Source organism: Pseudorasbora parva, chromosome 1 (assembly GCF_024679245.1).
Source record: "Pseudorasbora parva isolate DD20220531a chromosome 1, ASM2467924v1, whole genome shotgun sequence".
Lineage (NCBI taxonomy): Eukaryota > Metazoa > Chordata > Actinopteri > Cypriniformes > Gobionidae > Pseudorasbora > Pseudorasbora parva.
This window is the reverse complement of record NC_090172.1, coordinates 51,988,421-52,008,787: the sequence shown is the minus strand read 5'-3', so window position 1 is coordinate 52,008,787 and position 20,367 is coordinate 51,988,421. Positions and strand designations below refer to the sequence as shown.

Here is a 20,367-nt window from a genome sequence, read left to right as displayed (position 1 = left end):
GTGTGGGACTTTTTTTTAAGTTTTTATCTTTGAAAAACAAATTAAGATATTTTAATTAAATCCAAGAGCTTTCTGTCCCTCCGTTGACAGCTACACATTTACCACTTTGATGCTTTAAAAAGTTCACAAAGAGATGAAGGGAGAATGGAGAGAGAGAAATCTCAATATCAGTAGATATTGTTTTTCCGAAGATAAATGAAAGTCTTATGAGTTTGGAACGACATGAGGGTGATGATGACAGGATTTTTATTTTTGGGTGAACTATCACATAAAAAATAAAAATAAAAATAAAAATAAAAATAAAAATAAAAATAAAAATAAAAATAAAAATAAAAATAAAAATAAAAATAAAATGAAGGTACATGAAGGTACAAGGTACAGAAACATGCTTAAAAAAAATCACAAAAAAAAGGTCTCAAGTAATAATTCTAAAAAAAAACACATTTATAATCAAACAAAAAAAATCCTGAAGAAACATGCTTAAAAAATATAAATAAAATCAATTTAAAATGGCACATGAGTTATTAAAATCTCAAGTAAAAATCTTAAAAAATATATAAAATATAATTTAAAAAATAGTACTATAAGTAAAAAGTACAAATTCAAAAGAAAATGCAATAAAATAATATAACAAATTAAATAAAAATAACGCATGAGGAATGAAGGTCTCAAGCACAAAATGAAAGAAGAAACACTTAAAAATAAAATAAATAGCATACAGTAAAAAAAAGGTTAAGTAAACAGAAACTACGCTAGGCACGGGGGCACATCTAATTCATTATTTGATTGAACTGACCTGTACTATACTGCCTCACTGGCATTTTTAATTAGGTAAAGAAATTTTTTTGATGGACAGAGATTGATTAAATTGTATGGTGCAGCAGTGAAGTGAGAGGGGGTGGTGAAGTAAAACACAGGCAGCTGCTCAGTAAAAGATTCATTTTCACTCTGAGAAGGGCAGAACGAAGAGCTGCCGTGTAATCCATTTAAACTGAGTAAAACATGTGAAATATAACTGCCTGGTCGAATAAAACTGCACTGACCCTGTCATGACATTAGAGTCCATAAGGGTTTAGTAGAGGTTTCAGTCACAGCATGTCCATGAGACCTTTAGAGGTGAGGAGATGTGGTGTTGACGATCAGCAATCTTCGGAATAAGAAAGAGATCAGCGCATTCTTATTTTTCATTCGTTTAGGAGCACTGTTGAAAGGTTTGAGGTTTGGAAGGGTAATACTTTAGATGAAAAAAAAGAGTGAGAGAAAAGTTGACAGTAATACGGTAACTGAGAAAGCAAAGAAAAGAAGTAATAATATATATTGTGGAAGAAAAAAGAAAAAGAGTACCGTAGAGGTTCTGTCAGAAAGGGGGCGGAAGGGAGCAGGATAAATGATTTTATAATGCCCCTAAGAAATATATAAAATGAGGAAAATTACAGTGGGAGGTGGAAAAGGAGATAAATGTGTGTGAGAGAGAGAGTCCTGAGGTTATGGGAATATTTCTAACCTTTTATTTAATGTTATCAGCTTATACTGTGGGTCTTGCATAGCCAGATATTTGACTCATTGCATAAAGTCTGATTTGCAGCTGCCCACTGAGACATAAAGAGACCATCTGACCACTTCAAAATTACCTTTTCAATTAGCATTTATGTCTTATTTTTCCAGTAAAACAATCTAAGCACCCTTCAAACAAGATACATAAACTGGAGAAGTACAATTGCGCAAAATAATAAGACCTTTTGCTAACACTTTACAATAAGGTTCCATTTTTAAAATTAGTTAACCACAGTACACATAAAAAACAGTATGTAACCTTATGTTAACAGGGACTAATAAATACTGTAACAAATGTATTGCTCATTATAAGTTGCATTTTTAACCAACAAAAAGTTATAGACTTCCACTTTAAGGTCTTATTTTAAGCAAGTATGTGTATGTATGAATGTATGTATGTATTTATGTTAAGTATGTACACTCCCCTAAAGGATTATTAGGAACACCACACTAATACTGTGTTTGACCCCCATTCGCTTTCAGAACTGCCTTAATTCTACATGGCATTGATTCAACGAGGTGCTGAAAGCATTCTTTAGAAATGTTGGCCCATATTGATAGGATAGCATCTTGCAGTTGATGGAGATTTGTGGGATGAACATCCAGGGCACGAAGCTCCCGTTCCACCACATCCCAAAGATATTGGGTTGAGATCTGGTGAATGTGGGGGCCATTTTAGTACAGTCAACTCATTGTCATGTTCAAGAAACCAATTTGAAATGATTCAAGCTTTGTGACATGGTGCATTAACCTGCTGGAAGTAGCCATCAGAGGATGAGTACATGGTGGTCATAAAGGGATGGACATGGTCAGAAACAATGCTCAGGTAGGCCGTGGCATTTAATTGATTCCCAATTGGCACTAAGGGGCCTAAAGTGTGCCAAGAAAACATCCCCCACACCATTACACCACCACCACCAGCCTGCACAGTGGTAACAAGGCATGATGGATCCATGTTCTGGGACCATCTGAATGTCTCAACAGAAATCGAGACTCATCAGACCAGGCAACATTTTTCCAGTCTTCAACTGTCTAATTTTGGTGAGCTTGTGCAAATTGTAGCCTCTTTTAACTATTTGTAGTGGAGATGAGTGGTACCCGGTGGGGTCTTCTGCTGTTGTAGCCCGTCCGCCTCAAGGTTGTGCGTGTTGTGGCTTCACAATTGCTTTGCTGCATACCTCGGTTGTAACGAGTGGTTATTTCAGTCAAAGTTGCTCTTCTATCAGCTTGAATCCGTTGGCCCATTCTCCTCTGACTTCTAGCATCAACAAGGCATTTTCACCCACAGGACTGCCGCATACTGGATGTTTTTCCCTTTTCCCACCATTCTTTGTAAACCCTAGAAATGGTTGCGTGTGAAAATCCAAGTAACTGATCTATCTATCAATCTAAATTTTTTATTTTATTTTTTAAACATCAGAAATACTGATTCTGTTTCAGGGATGGGTTTCATTAAAGATGCATGGATAAATAAAGTGTTAATTGTTTAAAACAGTTTCTGAGTGGTTCAGCACCCATTTATTTTAAAGCATGGGGAAAACACATCAGTTATGTATAAAATGTAGTGATCAGAATTTCATTTTTTTCTTCTTCTTCATAGGCATGGGCATTCACCTGTGGAATTCTTCACTTGTATTGGTCTGTTGGCAACACTCAATGTACCGTGAAAGACAAGAAGCCCTTTCTGGTCTTAAGTGTCTCTGAGGGCTGATATCTGAAAATCGCTCCCTGTTGACTACACCATTAGCAACTTTGTCTATCATTTCTGGCTTTTTAGAGACAGAAACGATGAGCGAGAAAACAGGAAACAATATGGAGAAGATGAGGGCATGTAATTACTTTTTCAGGATTTTTGATTTAAAAAATTCTCAAAAGAACAGCATTCTTTCGTAACATTATAAATGCCTTCATTCTCACTTTTCATCAATTGAATGCGTCCTTGCAGAGAGAGAGATTGAGTGAGTGAGCGAGTTTACCTGCATTTAGATGCTCATTTTCCTTCAGGTATCATATCTAACATACCTATGTTTATAACAAAAAATCAGTTTGAATATCCACTGCAATATCTTGTCCTTTTAACAGTTAAGGGGTTTTCCCGTGTCCTGACACAGACTGCTTGTCAAAGCTTTGTCAGTTGTGTCTTGTTCCTCTGAGTTCACAACAAGTTTCAGTCCTATTAATATAAAAGTCTTTGCTGTGATGAGGAAGGCTTTTAGTGATTTAGTTCATGAAAGTTGCATTGATACATATCTTTTGGCTTTAATATTTGCATTGTGTGGAATTTCCACTTCATGTCGTGCCTAACAATGCCAGTGAGACTTTTTCACAATACAGCACAGCCACTCGTACCTTATTACTTACTTATATAGCACATTTCCCATTATTAATTATAATACCTTTTGGTTTGTTGGTCCTTTGGGTCGGATTGCTTTCACACCTCAAGTGAACCGCCCCCCAGAGTTTGTTTGTAATCGGGCCAAGACCTCATTCAGGTGGTCTCGGAGCGATTGCCGTGTTCACATATGCCTAAACGCACTGAACCATTAGAGAAAATGCACCAGCCACCAGGTTTCCGAAAAAAACTAATTTATATAGCGCCTTTCCCACTTTACAATCAACATAAATACTTAAAAAACAGGACAAATACAATAAACAATACAACATGGACATCAATTCCAACAGACAAATTGATTAATTTTGAGCACCCTCATATTGCCAAAATGGTATGATCCTCGTTTCATAATACCCGCGAAGATTCGACCTTGAGATCAGTGTTCGAATCCGGTCCCGCATATCGATGCATCGAATCTTGGACTATTAGGGGTCACCCCTAGTCTGGAGTAAAAAATATAAATTTGACATAATATGTCAGACCCAACAGTCCAGATAGAAAGAGCAATAGAGTAAAAAGGTGTTACTACCAGAGTATTCCTCATGGAGTGGGTACACCAAGCAATGCGTCGAACCACATCTCGAATGGCACAGAGCCCAAATGAGTGCAAACTCAATTCAAAAGACACAGCCACTCTGTCCAAGCAACCATGCTACAAACACCATCAAGTAGGCAGGCCGGTGGAGTTAGATGAGCACCTCTTCCACGCAGCAGCAAGAATCACGCAAATGTAATTGCAAAATTCCATTTTATGAGTGTGTGAAACTCCATTTTTGAAAAATGGAGAGAAAAATACATTTTAAACAGCAAAGACAAGAACAAAACAAAACAAACAAAACATAAGCCCCAGTGTGAAGCGCCAGCCAAGCGTGTACAAATTCAAATTACAATACTACCTCAACTCAAAATCTGATTTTGAATTTTAAAGGCAGTCTTCAATTCATTTCTGAATGGTGCACAACCCTGGTCTCTGACCCATGATTTGGGAACATATATTGCTACTGTTGCACAGCAGCTATAAATACCACAAGACAATTAATGCCTTGGTGGAAATCCCTGCTCACCTGTAAATAATGTTGAGAAAATCCTCATGATAAAGTCTGAGATACTGGCCCAAATAATAACATCCCTTCGGCCCAGCGCATTTTGGGTCATAGCAATGTGTGACAAATGGGGCCGTGCTGTGTCTCATCGGACATTTCTCAATGTCGGGAAGGACTCTGACAGGGCTGTGCCAAATAACTGACAAGATTATTTGTGGGTCAGATCTAAAGTAAAGCTTTGAGAGTAGATCCTTCACTTATGTGTGACTTCCGAACCGGCCTAATGGTACTGAGTGATAGACAGGGACGGATTTCAGTCAAACTCTCACAAGAACAGATGGGTAGATGATGATATACAGTAGACACACAATTGTTTATCTGCAGTGCTCCTATTATGCTTTGTTCGAATATTACTGTTCATGTAGAATAGATAGGGTGACTGGATTTCTCATGGTTAAATATGGGCAAGATGGGGATAGACTTCCCCCGAATTCCCCTAGCCAATCTATTTAATTCATATATTTCATGAAAAAAGACATTTTATTTCAGGATAATGTAATATACATTATACCATATACCATTTTACATACCAAATACCATATACACCATATAGTTATTTTCATTTATTTAGACTTCTGTCACTTTAAGACCGAAAGCTGGGATCAAATATACTGACACATATATGGTTTTCACTGAGCTTTTTAATAATAATAATAATAATAATAATAATAATAATAATAATAATAATAATAATAATAATAATAATAATAATAATAATAATACAGTGTAATAATGTAATAATAATAATAATAATAATAATAATAATAATAATAATAATAATAATAATAATAATAATAATAATAATAATAAAATGTTACATTTTATATAGCGCTTTTCTAGGCACCCAACGTGCTTTACATAGAATATCCTCAACCACCACCAATGGTTGTGATTTTTAAAACCACAACCATTGTGGTTTAACCAAAGTTAACTTTATTAAGTTAACTTTTTAAGTGAACTTAAGCCACATAACTGACTGTATTTACGTAAAATACTCCACATGATGGGCATTTTGACAACTGTGTCTGTATTTTGACATTCAGGCGCAAAGGGAACTGAATTCAGGATGGCGTGCTGTCTGAGAGAGCACTCCTAGTGAGTTATTTTTTCCACAACTTACTGCACATAATAACTATTAAATCAAATGTACACAAGCTTCTTTGACATTTTCACATCTGAGTTGATCTCCGGGCTCTTTAATATCCCGCCTTCATTAACTGCAAGTTAATCAATAACAAATTGCGACTGGATGGTAATTTTGTTCTCTAAATATACTCTGACGAGACTGGCTACCTTTGATGAGGCTATTGTCTCATGACAGAAGACTGCTACTCGCTTTTATATCACCTTGCTAAAACGATTTAGGAAAGAAGAAATATGAGACAAAGTATGATTATTTTCATAATAAGTTGGGACACAAAAATAGAGGTTAAATATGGGACTGTCCCAGGAAAACAGGACATCAGGTCACTTTTCCTTCCTGGATGAACCTATGTAGGTTGGTAATACATTTGCATAATTTCCACCTGTTCATTGTCTGCCCGAGAACAACATTTACTTCAAACACTGTAGTTGTAGCTGAGGCCTGAAAGAGTTCGTGACAGTTCACATTGTCTGCATTTGGAGCAGATGCTTGTTTCTGCGCTGCCAAAGCAAATCCACTTTCAATGCACGTCCAAAGATGAGAACTTGGGCTCGAACTGATACAGTGAAACCCATGCTATCATTACTGTTCGTATCACTATGAGCTGAAATTCAGATATTGTAACGAGCATTTTGTTTCCGACACATGCTGTAAGCACTAGAGCCAACAACAGACTGGGCCACTCTGACCAATCAGAGCAGAGTAGTTTCTCAGAAAGGAGGGGTTTACAAATTGAACCTTAATCGAACCGTTTCAGACACTGTGACAAAAAAGAGGTGCAAAGAATATTATTAGAAAATGAAAGTCTTTTGACCTTAGATGCATGAAATTCTATTGTAGGAGACTCCAGAACTAAATTAAGAACCTTTAAAATAGCATAAGAGGGATTGTGCACCCAAAAATGAAAAATCTGTCTTCGTTTACAACCGTTTCTTCGGGTTAAGAGTTTTTAACTCACAGGACTATCTATCAGGATCTGCCTAGTGTATCTCACTCCCTCAGCCACACAAACTATTAGAATAACAAGGGTGAATGATTACAACTCATTAGGCCTGCATCCCAAACATGAACAGCATCTGCTGGTAAACATTTGCATTTTTGGAATAAGCCAAATCACACAATACTTGCTCATTCTGGGTGGCAAAAATAGGCTTTTCACATCCCCTGTCATTGGAAATTCACCATCTAGCCGCTTGTCTGAGAAACCCCTAGAGATCTCTCATTGAAGATCTCAGATTACTACAGCAGGTAATATAAACAAGAAGGTTCTTGGTATCATTACAGAAATCGTGTGTGTGAGAAACAAAAGGAATCAATTCTTTTTAAGAGGAATGCGGGCCACCTCAATGGTTTTTAATACATTATATTGCACACAGCTAGTGTTGCAATATACTGAATATTTGATTTAAAATTATTCTTTCTGTTTAGGTCTATCATATCACATTATATTGTTTCAATCTGCTTTACTTCATATTGTATCAAATCAAATACTATATCAAGCTTGAAACACATGACTTATTTTAATTAAAGCTGAATGTACACCACCATTAAATGACTTGCTGTGTTTAACAATGACTAATGATCCAAAACGAGGATGAGCATTCATAATAATAAATAAAAACAATAGAATAACAAGAGTTTGTGGCAATAATATACCGGTACAACTGATATACAAAATTGTCTTGTAACTACACTATTAAAAAGTGTTGGGTCAGTAAGATTTATTTTAAAGAAATTAATACATATTTATCAAGGATACATTAAATTCATCAAAAGTGACAATGTTATGTTACAAGATGTATAATGTTGCAAATGATTAAATTACATATTTTTCTGAATACAGTTGTCTACAAAAAAATATTAAGCAGCAGCACAACAATGATATTAATAAGTATTATTAGAATGATTTCTGAAGGATCATGTGAAAATCTAGTTCTAAATTGTAATGATATTTTCTAATATTCCTGGTTTACTGTAATTTTGATCAAATAAATTCAGCCTTGGAGAGCATGTAGAGCCCTACTTGTACTAAAAACCCTACTTACAGCTTTTAATGAATTATAACGCATTATCATACATTATGAATACTTTAATATCTTTTCATAAATAACTGTAACAAAGTTGTTGTTACACGTGCAATTGGTTGTTTGTCATGTTTTAATACATTATACTTTCTAAAGGTGTATTATAATGTACTATAACTGTGGTTAAAATTATTCATGAGATCATCAATGCATTATAAGGTAAACGGTATAAATGGTATTATATTAAGGTGAAATATAGAACTCTTATAGAACACAAACTTTTGAATGAAAGGGTCTATCTATCTATCTATCTGTCTGTCCGTCCGTCCGTCTGTCCGTCCGTCCGTATTCCGATATCTTTATACTTTATTATAAGTCACTCACACACACCCATGCACACACACACAAAGCCATTCCAGATAGTACATCATATTGTATCATATCCAATTGTCTTCACTTATTATAAATACAACATATTGTGGTCTAATCAACCTTTAAGTGTAGTTGTTGAAATGCATACATTACAGGAAATTGCGTTCAGGCAACAATTGATATACACTAGTTTCAGGTCCACAGGGAAGCTATTAGTAAACCATGTATCAACAAATATCAACAAATGATGTGAGTGCCCTTAAACCAGCTAAATTACAGTGAGAACAGGGCTTTCTTTGATCTGATCAAAGAAAAAGAGCAGACTGCAGACAAATTGAGATAAAAGCCAGAGGGAATAGCTCTTTTACCGGCTGCTAAAGATCAGGAAGAATCACAGGGCAAAGGACCTGGTCCAAAATGCGAACCCTGACACTAGTTCATGCAGACGGGCAGAAGCGGGTACCGCCCAGACGACAGTGTAAGAGGCACTCTGGGTCTCCAGTAACCTACTTTACAGACGGGCCAGCAGAGGCTGGAGCCGTTTCATAGCCCTTCATGTCTGCACAGCACGTCAAGAGGCTTATTTAGGCTAACTCGGACCCCGGCGCGCTCCCCGAAGATCCAGCTGTCTGGTGCTTGCTGCTGGTGTCATCAACTCAGCGTCTATATGAGGAACAGCATTTCTCCGTCATTAGGAGATGAAAAAAAAAAACTGGAGCAACCAAATGTTTTTCCCCCGTTCATATTTGACAAAGACAAAGTGTATAGCTGCCTGCTATTTTTATTTTATTTTATTTATTCAGCCTTTATTTGTCCTGACAGGTTATTGGGAACATGTTGCCTTTATAATAACAATCTGGCTAGCAATCTAAAACTCTCTCTGCGGTGATGAAATAGATGTAATTTGCCACATGCTTCGCCAGGGTCTGCTCGGTGAGAAACGTCTGACCCAATAAAGATGATCAGGATGAGCCAATCAAAGATTATGTAATACTGAACTACGGAACCGTACAGCAGCCCGGACGATCCGGCTTTCCATTACAAGATACTTTCCATCTAAAGATGATCGTATTATAGCAAAGAACTTCATCTATTTTTAAAGCAAAATGTCCTGCTGGGATTTTTAACAGTCACAGGTCCATATTGGTCCTGGATGGTTTTATATGGGATTATGATGATGATTCCCAAACACTTTCCCATTTGACACTGGTCAAAAACAAACATCCTGTCCTAAACACATCTAGTGTTAACACATTTGCATGTTCACAGATATTGTTCTCTGATGTTGGTGGCCACATCATGACATGAAAGCAAGCATTAACATGTTAAAAAAATTTTATTTTATTTTTCTCACAAAATTGTGAGATTTAACTCACAACCCTCCTGCGGTTCACACAAGAACCTCAGTTTGGGAAATCCTGCTAAATCCTGAAGAATTAACAGCAAATTAGCTACTAAAACTGTACAATTATATGGCAATCAAGTTTTCATGGACTATTTTTTTTGTGTGACAATAAACATGACTGAAAAAAGTAACACTGCTCAAGCCATTATTTGAGCCAGTGCTGACATCGAGCTGCTCCAAAAAAATATTATACAGAGAAATATTTGACCTGAAATCGCTTACTCTCTTTTTTCCTCTCTATGTGAGACCCAGAAAGACAGATTGTTACAACTCGGTCTCAAAGATGAAGCAATGGGTCCAAAAAGTTAAAACTATATCATTTGAATTCTTTACGAACCACAACGCAAAAGGTAAAGCAAGTATATGTATATAAACTTGCTCTCGAAATATGGTTTTGGAATATGGTAAGCAACCTGTGTATTAACTGTATCTTTTAAACATGTCTTCTCAAACAGAGTAGAAATGGAATATAGTGGACTGACAGCTGTGTGAATGGAGTTACAGAGCAAAAGCACAGCTAGATTATGAGCCAGAGGCAACCTGCCAGCCTTTTCTGCGTTCAGGGCCCCTCAAGAGGTCAGATGGGAGCCCTACTGTGGCCTCCTGTAGTCAAGACATGCACATCAAGAATATTCCTGCATAGACACATGCACAAACTTCCATCTTGTACTTATCTGTTCCACGTTGTGCTTTTCACATTGGAAAACTGACTTAAAGGAACACTCCACTTTTTTTGAAAATAGTCTAATTTTCCAAGTCCCTTATGCTGCATTCACACCGCACGCGAATGACGCGAATAAATCGCGGTATTCGTGCAAAGATGGACACGTGAACAATTTGAATCCATTCGCTTCATTTACGAGTGAAATTCGCTTCATTCGCGTGACATTCACTACACAACAGACGCGAATTCGTGTCATGGGAGGGGGTTCTGCTAGGCAGCGGCAGTCGGCAGAAGGACTAGCCAAGTTAAGTTTGCTCTCACCGGGGTTGATGAGCGCTGAGCTCTGGTGATCACCTGGATCTCACACCTCCGAAAACACCAGATCAAATTTTCAAATAGGAGCTCTCGTAATAAATAAATCACATATTTGAGCTTTAAACAACTACATTCTCGCCTGAAAAAACTATTAAAACTACATTTTGTGACAATACAGTAGTATTTTTAAATTACTCTGGCCTCGGGGTTTCCCCTATGGGTTTCCCATCTGTCACTTCACCACGTGACAGCAGTAAGCAGGCTCCTCATTGGTTAACGCGGCGCGAATATCCGCCAAAGTTCAGATTTTTCAACTTGAGCGGTTCGCGCGAATCAAGTTCAAAAAGCTCAGTTCGCGTGATCATTGCCGCGCCATTCGCGCCGCCTCAATTGCGCAAATCGCGCCGCAGAATGCCTATTCGCGTCTCTGCATTGACTTAACATGTAAATCATTCGCGTGCGGTGTGAACGCAGCATTAGAGTTATACAGTTGAGTTTTAATGTTTTTGAATCCATTTAGCCGATCTCTGTATCTGGCGGTAGCACTTTTAGCATAGCTTAGCATACATCATTGAATCATATCAGTCCATTAGCATCAGTGCTCAAAAAATGACCAAAGACTTTAAATATTTTCCTATTTAAAACTTGACACTTCTACAGTTACATCGTGTACTAAGACCAACGAAAAATGAAATGTATCTATTTTTTTAGACCGTTAAAGCTAGGAATTACTTTCTCATTCCTGCATAGGAACTTTGCGGCCGCCATGGGTGCAGCGGCGCAATGATATTACACAGCGCCTGAAAATAGGTCAACTTCTGTCAACGCATCAGCATGACAATCTGCTTGCACAGAGAGCGTGCCTTGTAACAATGTAGACGTTTGTAAAAGACGCTTCAGAAGATATTTACTTTGGTTCAGATCCCGAACCGTATCTATTTAAACAGGAATAACAGTTACACTGAAGACGAGCTTTTGAAATGTGAAAGAGAAAGTGTGGCTGAACAGACTCGGGCAGAAGGGACGAGGAGAGCAGATTCAAACTGGTGAGTCAGAGAAGAGTCAAAATTCAAGGAAAAAAATGGTCCGACATGGAGTCGGTCTTCCGACCTTTTGATTTTGACTAACTGTGAACATAATATGTAAATGAAATATGCTAAGACGATGCTGCTTATTATGAAGACAGAGAGAGTGCGCACCAGTGGCGAGGCCCGAAATTTTTAACTGAGTGGACCTTGGTGGAATAGGGTGGACCTCAATGACCATTCTCAAATTACACAAATTTAACAATATGGGACAAAATCACTTGACAGTAAATATAAGCTATATATGATTTATTTTTTGCCAACAAATTCATATAATTCATATATACAAAATTAATTTATAACAAGCAGCTACAAAGCCTATTGCAAGGAAGACAATTATAGATATTGTGCTGCTATATGACCACTAACAAGACATCAGTGTTCAGTAATTAGGTTAATTTTAAAATGGAATAACCAGTTCTTGTCAACTAATGCAACTCAGTATAACTGTTGTCAAACATGTATTTGCAGCTTAACCTGTGAGAATTTCGTCTTGTGTTATGCACCGTGGCCTGTGTTAAAAGTTTATTTCACTAGCAGACGTAAACTCATCTTCCCATCCCCTCAACAATACGCGATTGGCTAAACATTACTACTAAGCTTATTGATTGGCTGTTGCAATAAGTCAGTTATATGAAAATGTTTTCGCTCTACAGTAATTATTTTTTAATAGGGCTGTCAATCGATTAAAATATTTAATCGCTATTAATCGCATGATTGTCATGAGCTAACTCGCGATTAATCGCAATTTAATCGCACATTTTTAGCAATTGTAAATCTAAAATTAAGTTTTTAATACTCTAATCAACATGAGTATAGACAAATATGCATGCTTTATGCAAATGTACATTTATTATTAGTGAAACCATACTTATTCAATAATAATCAATACAGCATGAAGATTAGACGTATCAAAGGTCATAGATGTTTATTTAAGAAATTGTTCATGTCTCTTAAGCCTAAACTTAAAAATTAAGAGTAAGCAGTGATTTCTCTCATTTTAAGAATATAAAGGGAGTTTTTACACTGGCAGTTTAATTCAGAACAGGGCAAAGTTCGTATGAAAAATTGGTAATGTGTACCAGTGAGCGCACCAGAACCACACCATACCCGGAGGAGGTCCATATTACACGAGTAGGAATATAGTGCGGCCCCTTTAAGAGACGCGCGCTCCCTATTGAACTGCCGGTATTTTGCGTGTGCGCGCCGAACTGGGCCGTGATTCACGTGGACAGTGTGAAGAACACGGACGACTCGGGAGCGCGCTTGTTCAGGAAAGTAACCTGTGCATTCGTTTTAGCCGATTGTAATGTATTTAGTTCAATAAAACAGGTGTACTGTAAGCGGTGATGGTGTTAATGATTTACCTCAGACATGAGCAAGAGTGAGCTGCAGTGCATCGCGCTCCGTCTGCAGAGAATGTGCTCAGTGAAAAAAACGCACTTTTCTTTCTGAAGTCTAATAAAAGTTAAACAAAAAATGTGGTAGCTTATGTGGTAGCTTATGTAGGCAATAACTGCACTTTTGGTTTAGAATATTAATGTCAACCCTTTTCTTTCCCTATTAATGTTTGCTGCTGCATCCTTTGCTTCTGACTGCTCTCACGGCCTATGCCACGGATCAAACAGAAAATGCGCGCTGCGTTAATAAATTTAGTGCTGTTAAAATGAACGCGTTATTAACATATTTGACAGCCCTATTTTTTAATGAAACTTTTTGTACGTGTTTAAGTGATTTGTGTTGTCACATAGGCATATTATTTTCTGCTATCACAATTTTTTTTTTTTTTTTTTTTTTTTGTCTGTTCTGATTGGGTGGGCCAGCCGTCAATCTGAGTGGGCCAGTGCCACCCTGGCCCTTATGTAGCCTCGCCCCTGGTGCGCACGCTCTGCTCTTTCTCTCTGTCACTCAACTAACATGCGCCCTCAAAATATCTGATCAAATAAGGCTTTGACGGGACAAACTTTTTTTGGCAGCCGCTAAAATAATTTTTAATCCAGGAGACACACTTCGAAGCCTCGGCACACAACTTAACATCACTAACGTCGTAGTATTTTGTACCATAGAAACTGTTGATAAACAATACAGACAATTCCACATTCTATTTTAATCAAACTATACACTACCTCACCAGAACTCTACAAACAAAACTACTAACGTTATATACTGTATAAACCAAATGGCCATGCAAACCCCCACGCTAAGTGATTACATTCACAGGTAACGTTAGCTAAAGACAACAGCAGTGCTTTTCAATCTGGTCGTTCAAGCTAACAAAAAAATGAAATAATATTATACTTACAGCCATGGGAGATGATACACTTTGCCCTGTCTGACCATATCGCGCAGTTTCTTGTTTGAATCTACCGGTGTTTTGATATCTATGGTTCAGAGCAGTCAACCACTGATTCTTTCGTTCCTTGTTTTCGTTGGTATTCTGCGAAACATGATGGTAGTATACACCTTCGACTCACTATCACAGCTCTTAACAACACACAGAACCATATGGTTAATCTCCACAGTAAATCCACTACATAATTTGCCAGCTGCAACTCTGCATTATCTGCAACGACACAAACTTAGTACCGGTCGCATTGGAAGTTACCTATCTGAGGGCTACTTTCAGGCGCTGTGTAATATCATCGCGCCACTGAACCCATGGTACGACCGCAAAGTTTCATAATTCTTACGCAGGAATGAGAAAATAGGTCCTATCTATATATCTGTATAAAAGTCTAAACTTTTAATTAGTACACAATGTAACTGCAGAATAGTCAAGTTTTAAATAGGAAAAATATTATCTTTGAAAAAGTAAAGTCTTTGGTCATTTTTGAGACCGATGCTAATGGACTGATATGATTCAATGATGTATGCTAAGCTATGCTAAAAGTGCAACCGCCAGATACAGAGATCGGCTGAATGGATTCAAAAACTACAAAACTCAACTGTATAACTCTAAGGGACTTGGAAAATGAGCCTATTTTCCAAAAAAAGTGGAGTGTTCCTTTAAGGATAATACCTATAACACTAAAGATAATGTTTTTAAAAAGGTTTTCCACACCACACCACAACTATTATAACAGCACAGAGAAATAATATTGTTGGAATCATGCTTGATTGGATTAAGATCTGGAGGATTTGAAGGCCAAGCCAACACCTCAAACTCGTTGTGCTGCTCCTCAAACCTTTCCTGAACCATTTTTGCTTTGTGGCAGGGAGCATTATCCTGCTGAAAGAGCTATGAAGCTCCATACTTAAAACAAACGGTAATGCACCTTCTGACACATTTCTATCAGAACCAGCATTAACTTCTTGAGCAATTTAGTATAGCTCATCTGTTTGATCGTACCACATGATCTCCCAACATATATCAATGAGCCTTAGCCGCCCATGACCCTGTCGCCAGTTCACCACTGTCCACAGTTGGAGCACTTTTGATAGATACTGACCCCAGCAGACCGGGAACACCCCACATGAGCTGCAGTTTTGGAGATGCTCTGACTCAGTCAGAGCCATCACAATTTGGCCCTTGTCAAACTCGCTCAAATCCTTACGCTTGCCTGCTTCTAATTTTGTCCTACTTTGTTCATTTGCTGCCTAATATATCCCACCTAATAACAGGAACAGTGATAAAGAGATAATCATTGTTATTCACATCATCTGTCAGTGGTCACAATGTTATGTATACACAATGTATACAGTTTTCAATGTTTAAAATATTCAAAATATATCTTTTCAAAATATTTGTGTTCTGCAAAAGAAAGAAAGAAATTCATACAGGTTTGGAACAAAGTTTTTAGGTGAACTATCCCTTTAAGATTTTCCAACAAGTTACCACAGTATAAACAGGAGTACAGATTGATCAATTTCAACCATTACACGGTATATATTCTGACATTATGCTGTAGTCCTAATGTCCTCATAGCAATGATGTTCTCTACTCACAAAAGCTGATGTTTCTAGCTTTCAGATATAATAATAAAAAAATGAAGTGTCTTGAATTTCTGTTCATTAGTATCTGCTGGCCTCCCAGAGGGACTTTTCATTTGCTCGTTCATAGCTGAGAGACCTTGATGGAGTTCTTAATTATGTTCGACTTTTGACTATCAAATTCGTCTCAGAAGTTTTTCCAATAACGTTTCAGTAAGAGTACAGAGAAATAAAATAAATGAACCATTTGGTCATGGAAATATTTGAGTTAAAATGTATTTTATACTTTGATATCTTGAAAAATCTGAGCAGTTTGAGACTTCATCTGTTAAGATTTCTTCTGAAACTCTTGTAATCTATTCTTCACTACAATTTTACTTGAAGAAATGACGACTTATATAAAATAATACTTCGTTTTGTGCAGTATATGTGATTGACAAAGTAATAACAATAACACAAACAATATTAATAATATTTATTAAAAGTTTTTTTAAAAAAAAACACTATTAAATAATAATAATAATAAATTTTATTTATAATGCACTTTATTTTAAACAAAATCTCAAAGTGCTACAGAATTTAAAAAAAAGCAAAACAATGAACAACAATAAATAAATAAAACCGAAAAATAAAATAAAATTAAACAAGTAGCAAGTCAATTAAAAGCTCTGCTAAAAAGGTGGGTTTTAAGACCACGCTTAAAAGTATCTATAGTCTGTGGAGTCCGCAGGTGGTCAGGGAGAGCATTCCACAGACTGGGGGCTGCAGAGCAGAAGGCCCGATCCCCCATAGTACGGAGATTGGCTGTGGGAGTTTTGAGGCGATACAGCGAAACAGAGCGGAGGTTACGAGTGGCTGTTTGTGTGGTGAGGAGTTCCTTAAGATAGGAGGGAGCATCACCATGGATCCACTACTATTGTGCTAGCTTGGCTCTGCCCTCCTACGTACTTCCGCTTAATTTTCATTTTTCTTCAGTACTACGTCTGGAGGTGTTTCTCAATGTCAAGGATGCTTCCTTGGAAGGACTGGTCCTTCCAAGTCACTTCCTTCAGAGGCTAGGCGAGGCTCCTCTTTAGCATTCGGAGAACACGTAAATGGAACAGGCTAGCAAGTGCACGTCATTGCGTCATTAGGTCAGTGAAAAGGTCCGTTGGCCATCAATAACATTATGTGAAACATTATTTGTATATTTTTTTATATCAGTACAGTAGTAATTTGTACCAGCATTTAAACGTTAAACTTTACTTATATTTACTACGGTTATAACAGATGTTTGGTAACGTAAATAAAAGCATTGTGGCAAACAGCGAGGTGAGGGACCTTGAGGGGCTGCCCGCTAGGGGTGTCAACAATAATCGATTCGGCGATCCATCGCGATGCGGGGCATGAACGATTCAGCATCGATGCGGCAAAGTGCCATAATCGATTATGTCACTGTTTATTTTCTGGCGGACGATAAAGTTGTGAAGTTTCAAATACTTCCGGTTCCGGGAGAATAACAACAACAAGGAAGATGGCTGAGGCGGAGGGAGATGACCGCGATAGACGGGTTATTAAAAACGCGCTAATGCGCTAACGACCCGATGTGTAGGATTGTACGTATATATTTTTTGCACAATAATAAATTAATCTATAATGACGAAATACGGCGCAATTCACCTTTATTCCACAAGGTGGCAATGTCTGATACCCAATGATGAAGTGACGTTTCACTCAGTTACCTCTGACAGAAAACTAAACAATAATTATAATCTGCAAAAGTTGAAATGACTCAGTGATTTACTTCAGAGAGCAAGTACTAAACACAATCATATGTTAGTGTCACTGTCTCTTGATGATGGATGTGGTCAAGAAGCCGTCAGTGATCAAAATATTGATTTTGAAGACGTTGTGTTTGATCTACTCTGCTGGAGATCGCGAATATGAGGCAGATGCTGAATATACTGGTAAACGAGCTCTGACGAGGACAGATGATGATGGTATTAAACATCTGCTCAAACTGAATCCTTCCAAGCTCCAAAAGGTAACGAAATATGCTTTATTTTATTCTTCTGTAGCTGTTACTCTAAAATCAGGAGTTTTATATATTATCACGACAGGTAGAGGTCTATCCATGTTAAATATAGATCTGGGTCGCTAACGACCTGAATATGTAAGAATGTTTGATGAAACAGTCATGCATTTAAGGGTTAATTGCAATTTATTTAATTTTGTTTAATTACATTTTATTTTATTTAATAACTTTTATGTCAAAGATACAGGAGACACATAGCAGCCAATACAATCTGTTGTTTAATATCTGCTTGTATTGCCTCATGACTGATGAAAAATTTGCTTTGTGTGCAGTAGAATTTTGATGCATCACAATGCATCGTAGAATCGAATTGAATCGAATCGTTACCTGGTGAATCGTAATCGAATCGAATCGTGAAGGCAGTGCCAATGCACACCCCTACTGCCCGCATTACTTTCGTTTTGTTTACTATTTATTATAAAGTTATTGAACGTTCGCCGGTTCCCGCCTCCTTCCTTCCCATCTACAAACCCCGATACAAGCATATTTGCCTCGTTCACGCTCCGACTCCGCGAACGTCTGAATATAGCAAAGCTGCGCGCATAGGATTGTGGGTGATTTGAGAACGCGAAGAGTGCGAAGGCTACTCATATGCATCATCCTTTCCTGTATATGACATATTTTTCGAACGAAGGACTCAGTCCTTGGTTGAAATTCCGAGGATCCTCGACATTGGAGCAGTCCTTCGTTGGATGTCGATGACGTAGCATCCTTGGAATTCTGGCTTCCGAGGATCCTTCCTTGACGTCGAGAAACGCCTTGGGACTGCAAGTGTATTCTTAGGTTTTCTCCGAAGAAATTTTTACCGGTCCAATCAGCGAACAGAGGGAGTGTCTGAGAACGATGACGTTGATGTCGTGCGCTAGTTTGAGTTGTAGTTCAGTAATGGCGGCGGAGAAAGATGCGAGCGAAAACCATTCATTCCGTTGTGGCACCGCTGCTGAATATCCAGAAGTTAAAGCCGGAGCAATAACAATCTTTGCTGGGGTTTGTTGGTGGCAAACCAAGCATTTGACATTTTATTTACAGCATACAATCATGTTACGGACCACGTGAGCGCCGCGTTCCTGATCACAAAACTATCCTCTACCGTGGTTCTCCACCTCCATCCGACTGCACGAGTTTTAGGTTTTTATCACCAAGGTGGTCTGCACATTTATTTTGACGGATTTCCATGTGTGAAACAAGCGAAGGGTGTATGACGACTAAACGTTAGCGATTGGTTATGGCAGATCCAATAGTTTTAAACTACAACAGAGTTCCCTCCTTCGCGGAAGTAAACGCTTGTCAATGGAGAGTGGCCAGACTCTCTGTACAAATTAAATGTATGAGAGTCTGGTAAGACCAGGCTACTATTGTGCAGCACTTTGTCAAAAAGGGTGAGGAATTGTTACATTTTCATTTAATTATATTTTAAATTCAATCATAAAACACAGAATCCAAAAAACCTAAAACAGACACATACAAAAAAAAAAGACACACTAAGCTTTATGAATTCAAATGATTAGATGTGCTTTGTGATTTTTAAAATGATCATTAAAACGAAAAATAAATAAATAGATAAATAAATAAATAAAACAAAAGTGAAGTGACATTAGATTTACTGCTTCACCACACAGTCACGTTGATGTTTATTTACAATACTTGTGAATCTTTCCCTTTCTTTATACACATGCAAAACTTGATACATTTGACACCAAATGATCTCAGTTTCTCCACATTTTACACATCTTGCTTCTAGCAGGCGACTCGCTTGGCTGCCTTATTCATGTGCTTGTGGCGGTCTATGCTTCGGAGCTGCCTGTTCATTCAGACAATGCAAGCTAATCAAACACAGCCCAGCGTCCCAGTGTGACTTACGGCCGCTTTATCAGAGCGGTTTCATCAGAGAGAGAGGCCGGGAGGCTCCATCGTTTACATGTGTGTTCAATGAGGCCTGTAACTGGTACCCTCGAGGTTCTCACACCTTTTGACAAATCAATTTCCATGACTTTGTCATTACTGGCTTAAAAATAAATAAATAAATGTATTTTAACTATTAACTCTGATGTTTCTCTAAATATAGCCATAAATGAGACCGTATTTAATATACAGTACAGTCATAATTTGATCTCACAAACAGTAATTTCAAGCTGATGAATATTTTAGACAGGCCCGGTTCCAGAATTAAATCACTGTGGGTGCTTCTGAAATGAGTGAGGGTGCCCTAGTAAAATGCAGAAAGCACCATCATAACAAAAATAGCAATGTACAGTGAGAGATTTAATATTTCAATACTTTTACAAAATAACTGGAACAGCAAAAA

The 20,367-nt window shown here is 37.6% G+C and overlaps 1 protein-coding gene across 4 annotated transcripts in view; it reads right to left on the bottom strand.

The window, feature by feature from the left end:
- syt7b (synaptotagmin VIIb) overlaps nucleotides 1–20,367 on the bottom strand; it is a 183,464-nt gene that overhangs the window by 111,007 nt on the left and 52,090 nt on the right. The gene's annotated exons all lie outside the window — the stretch shown is intronic.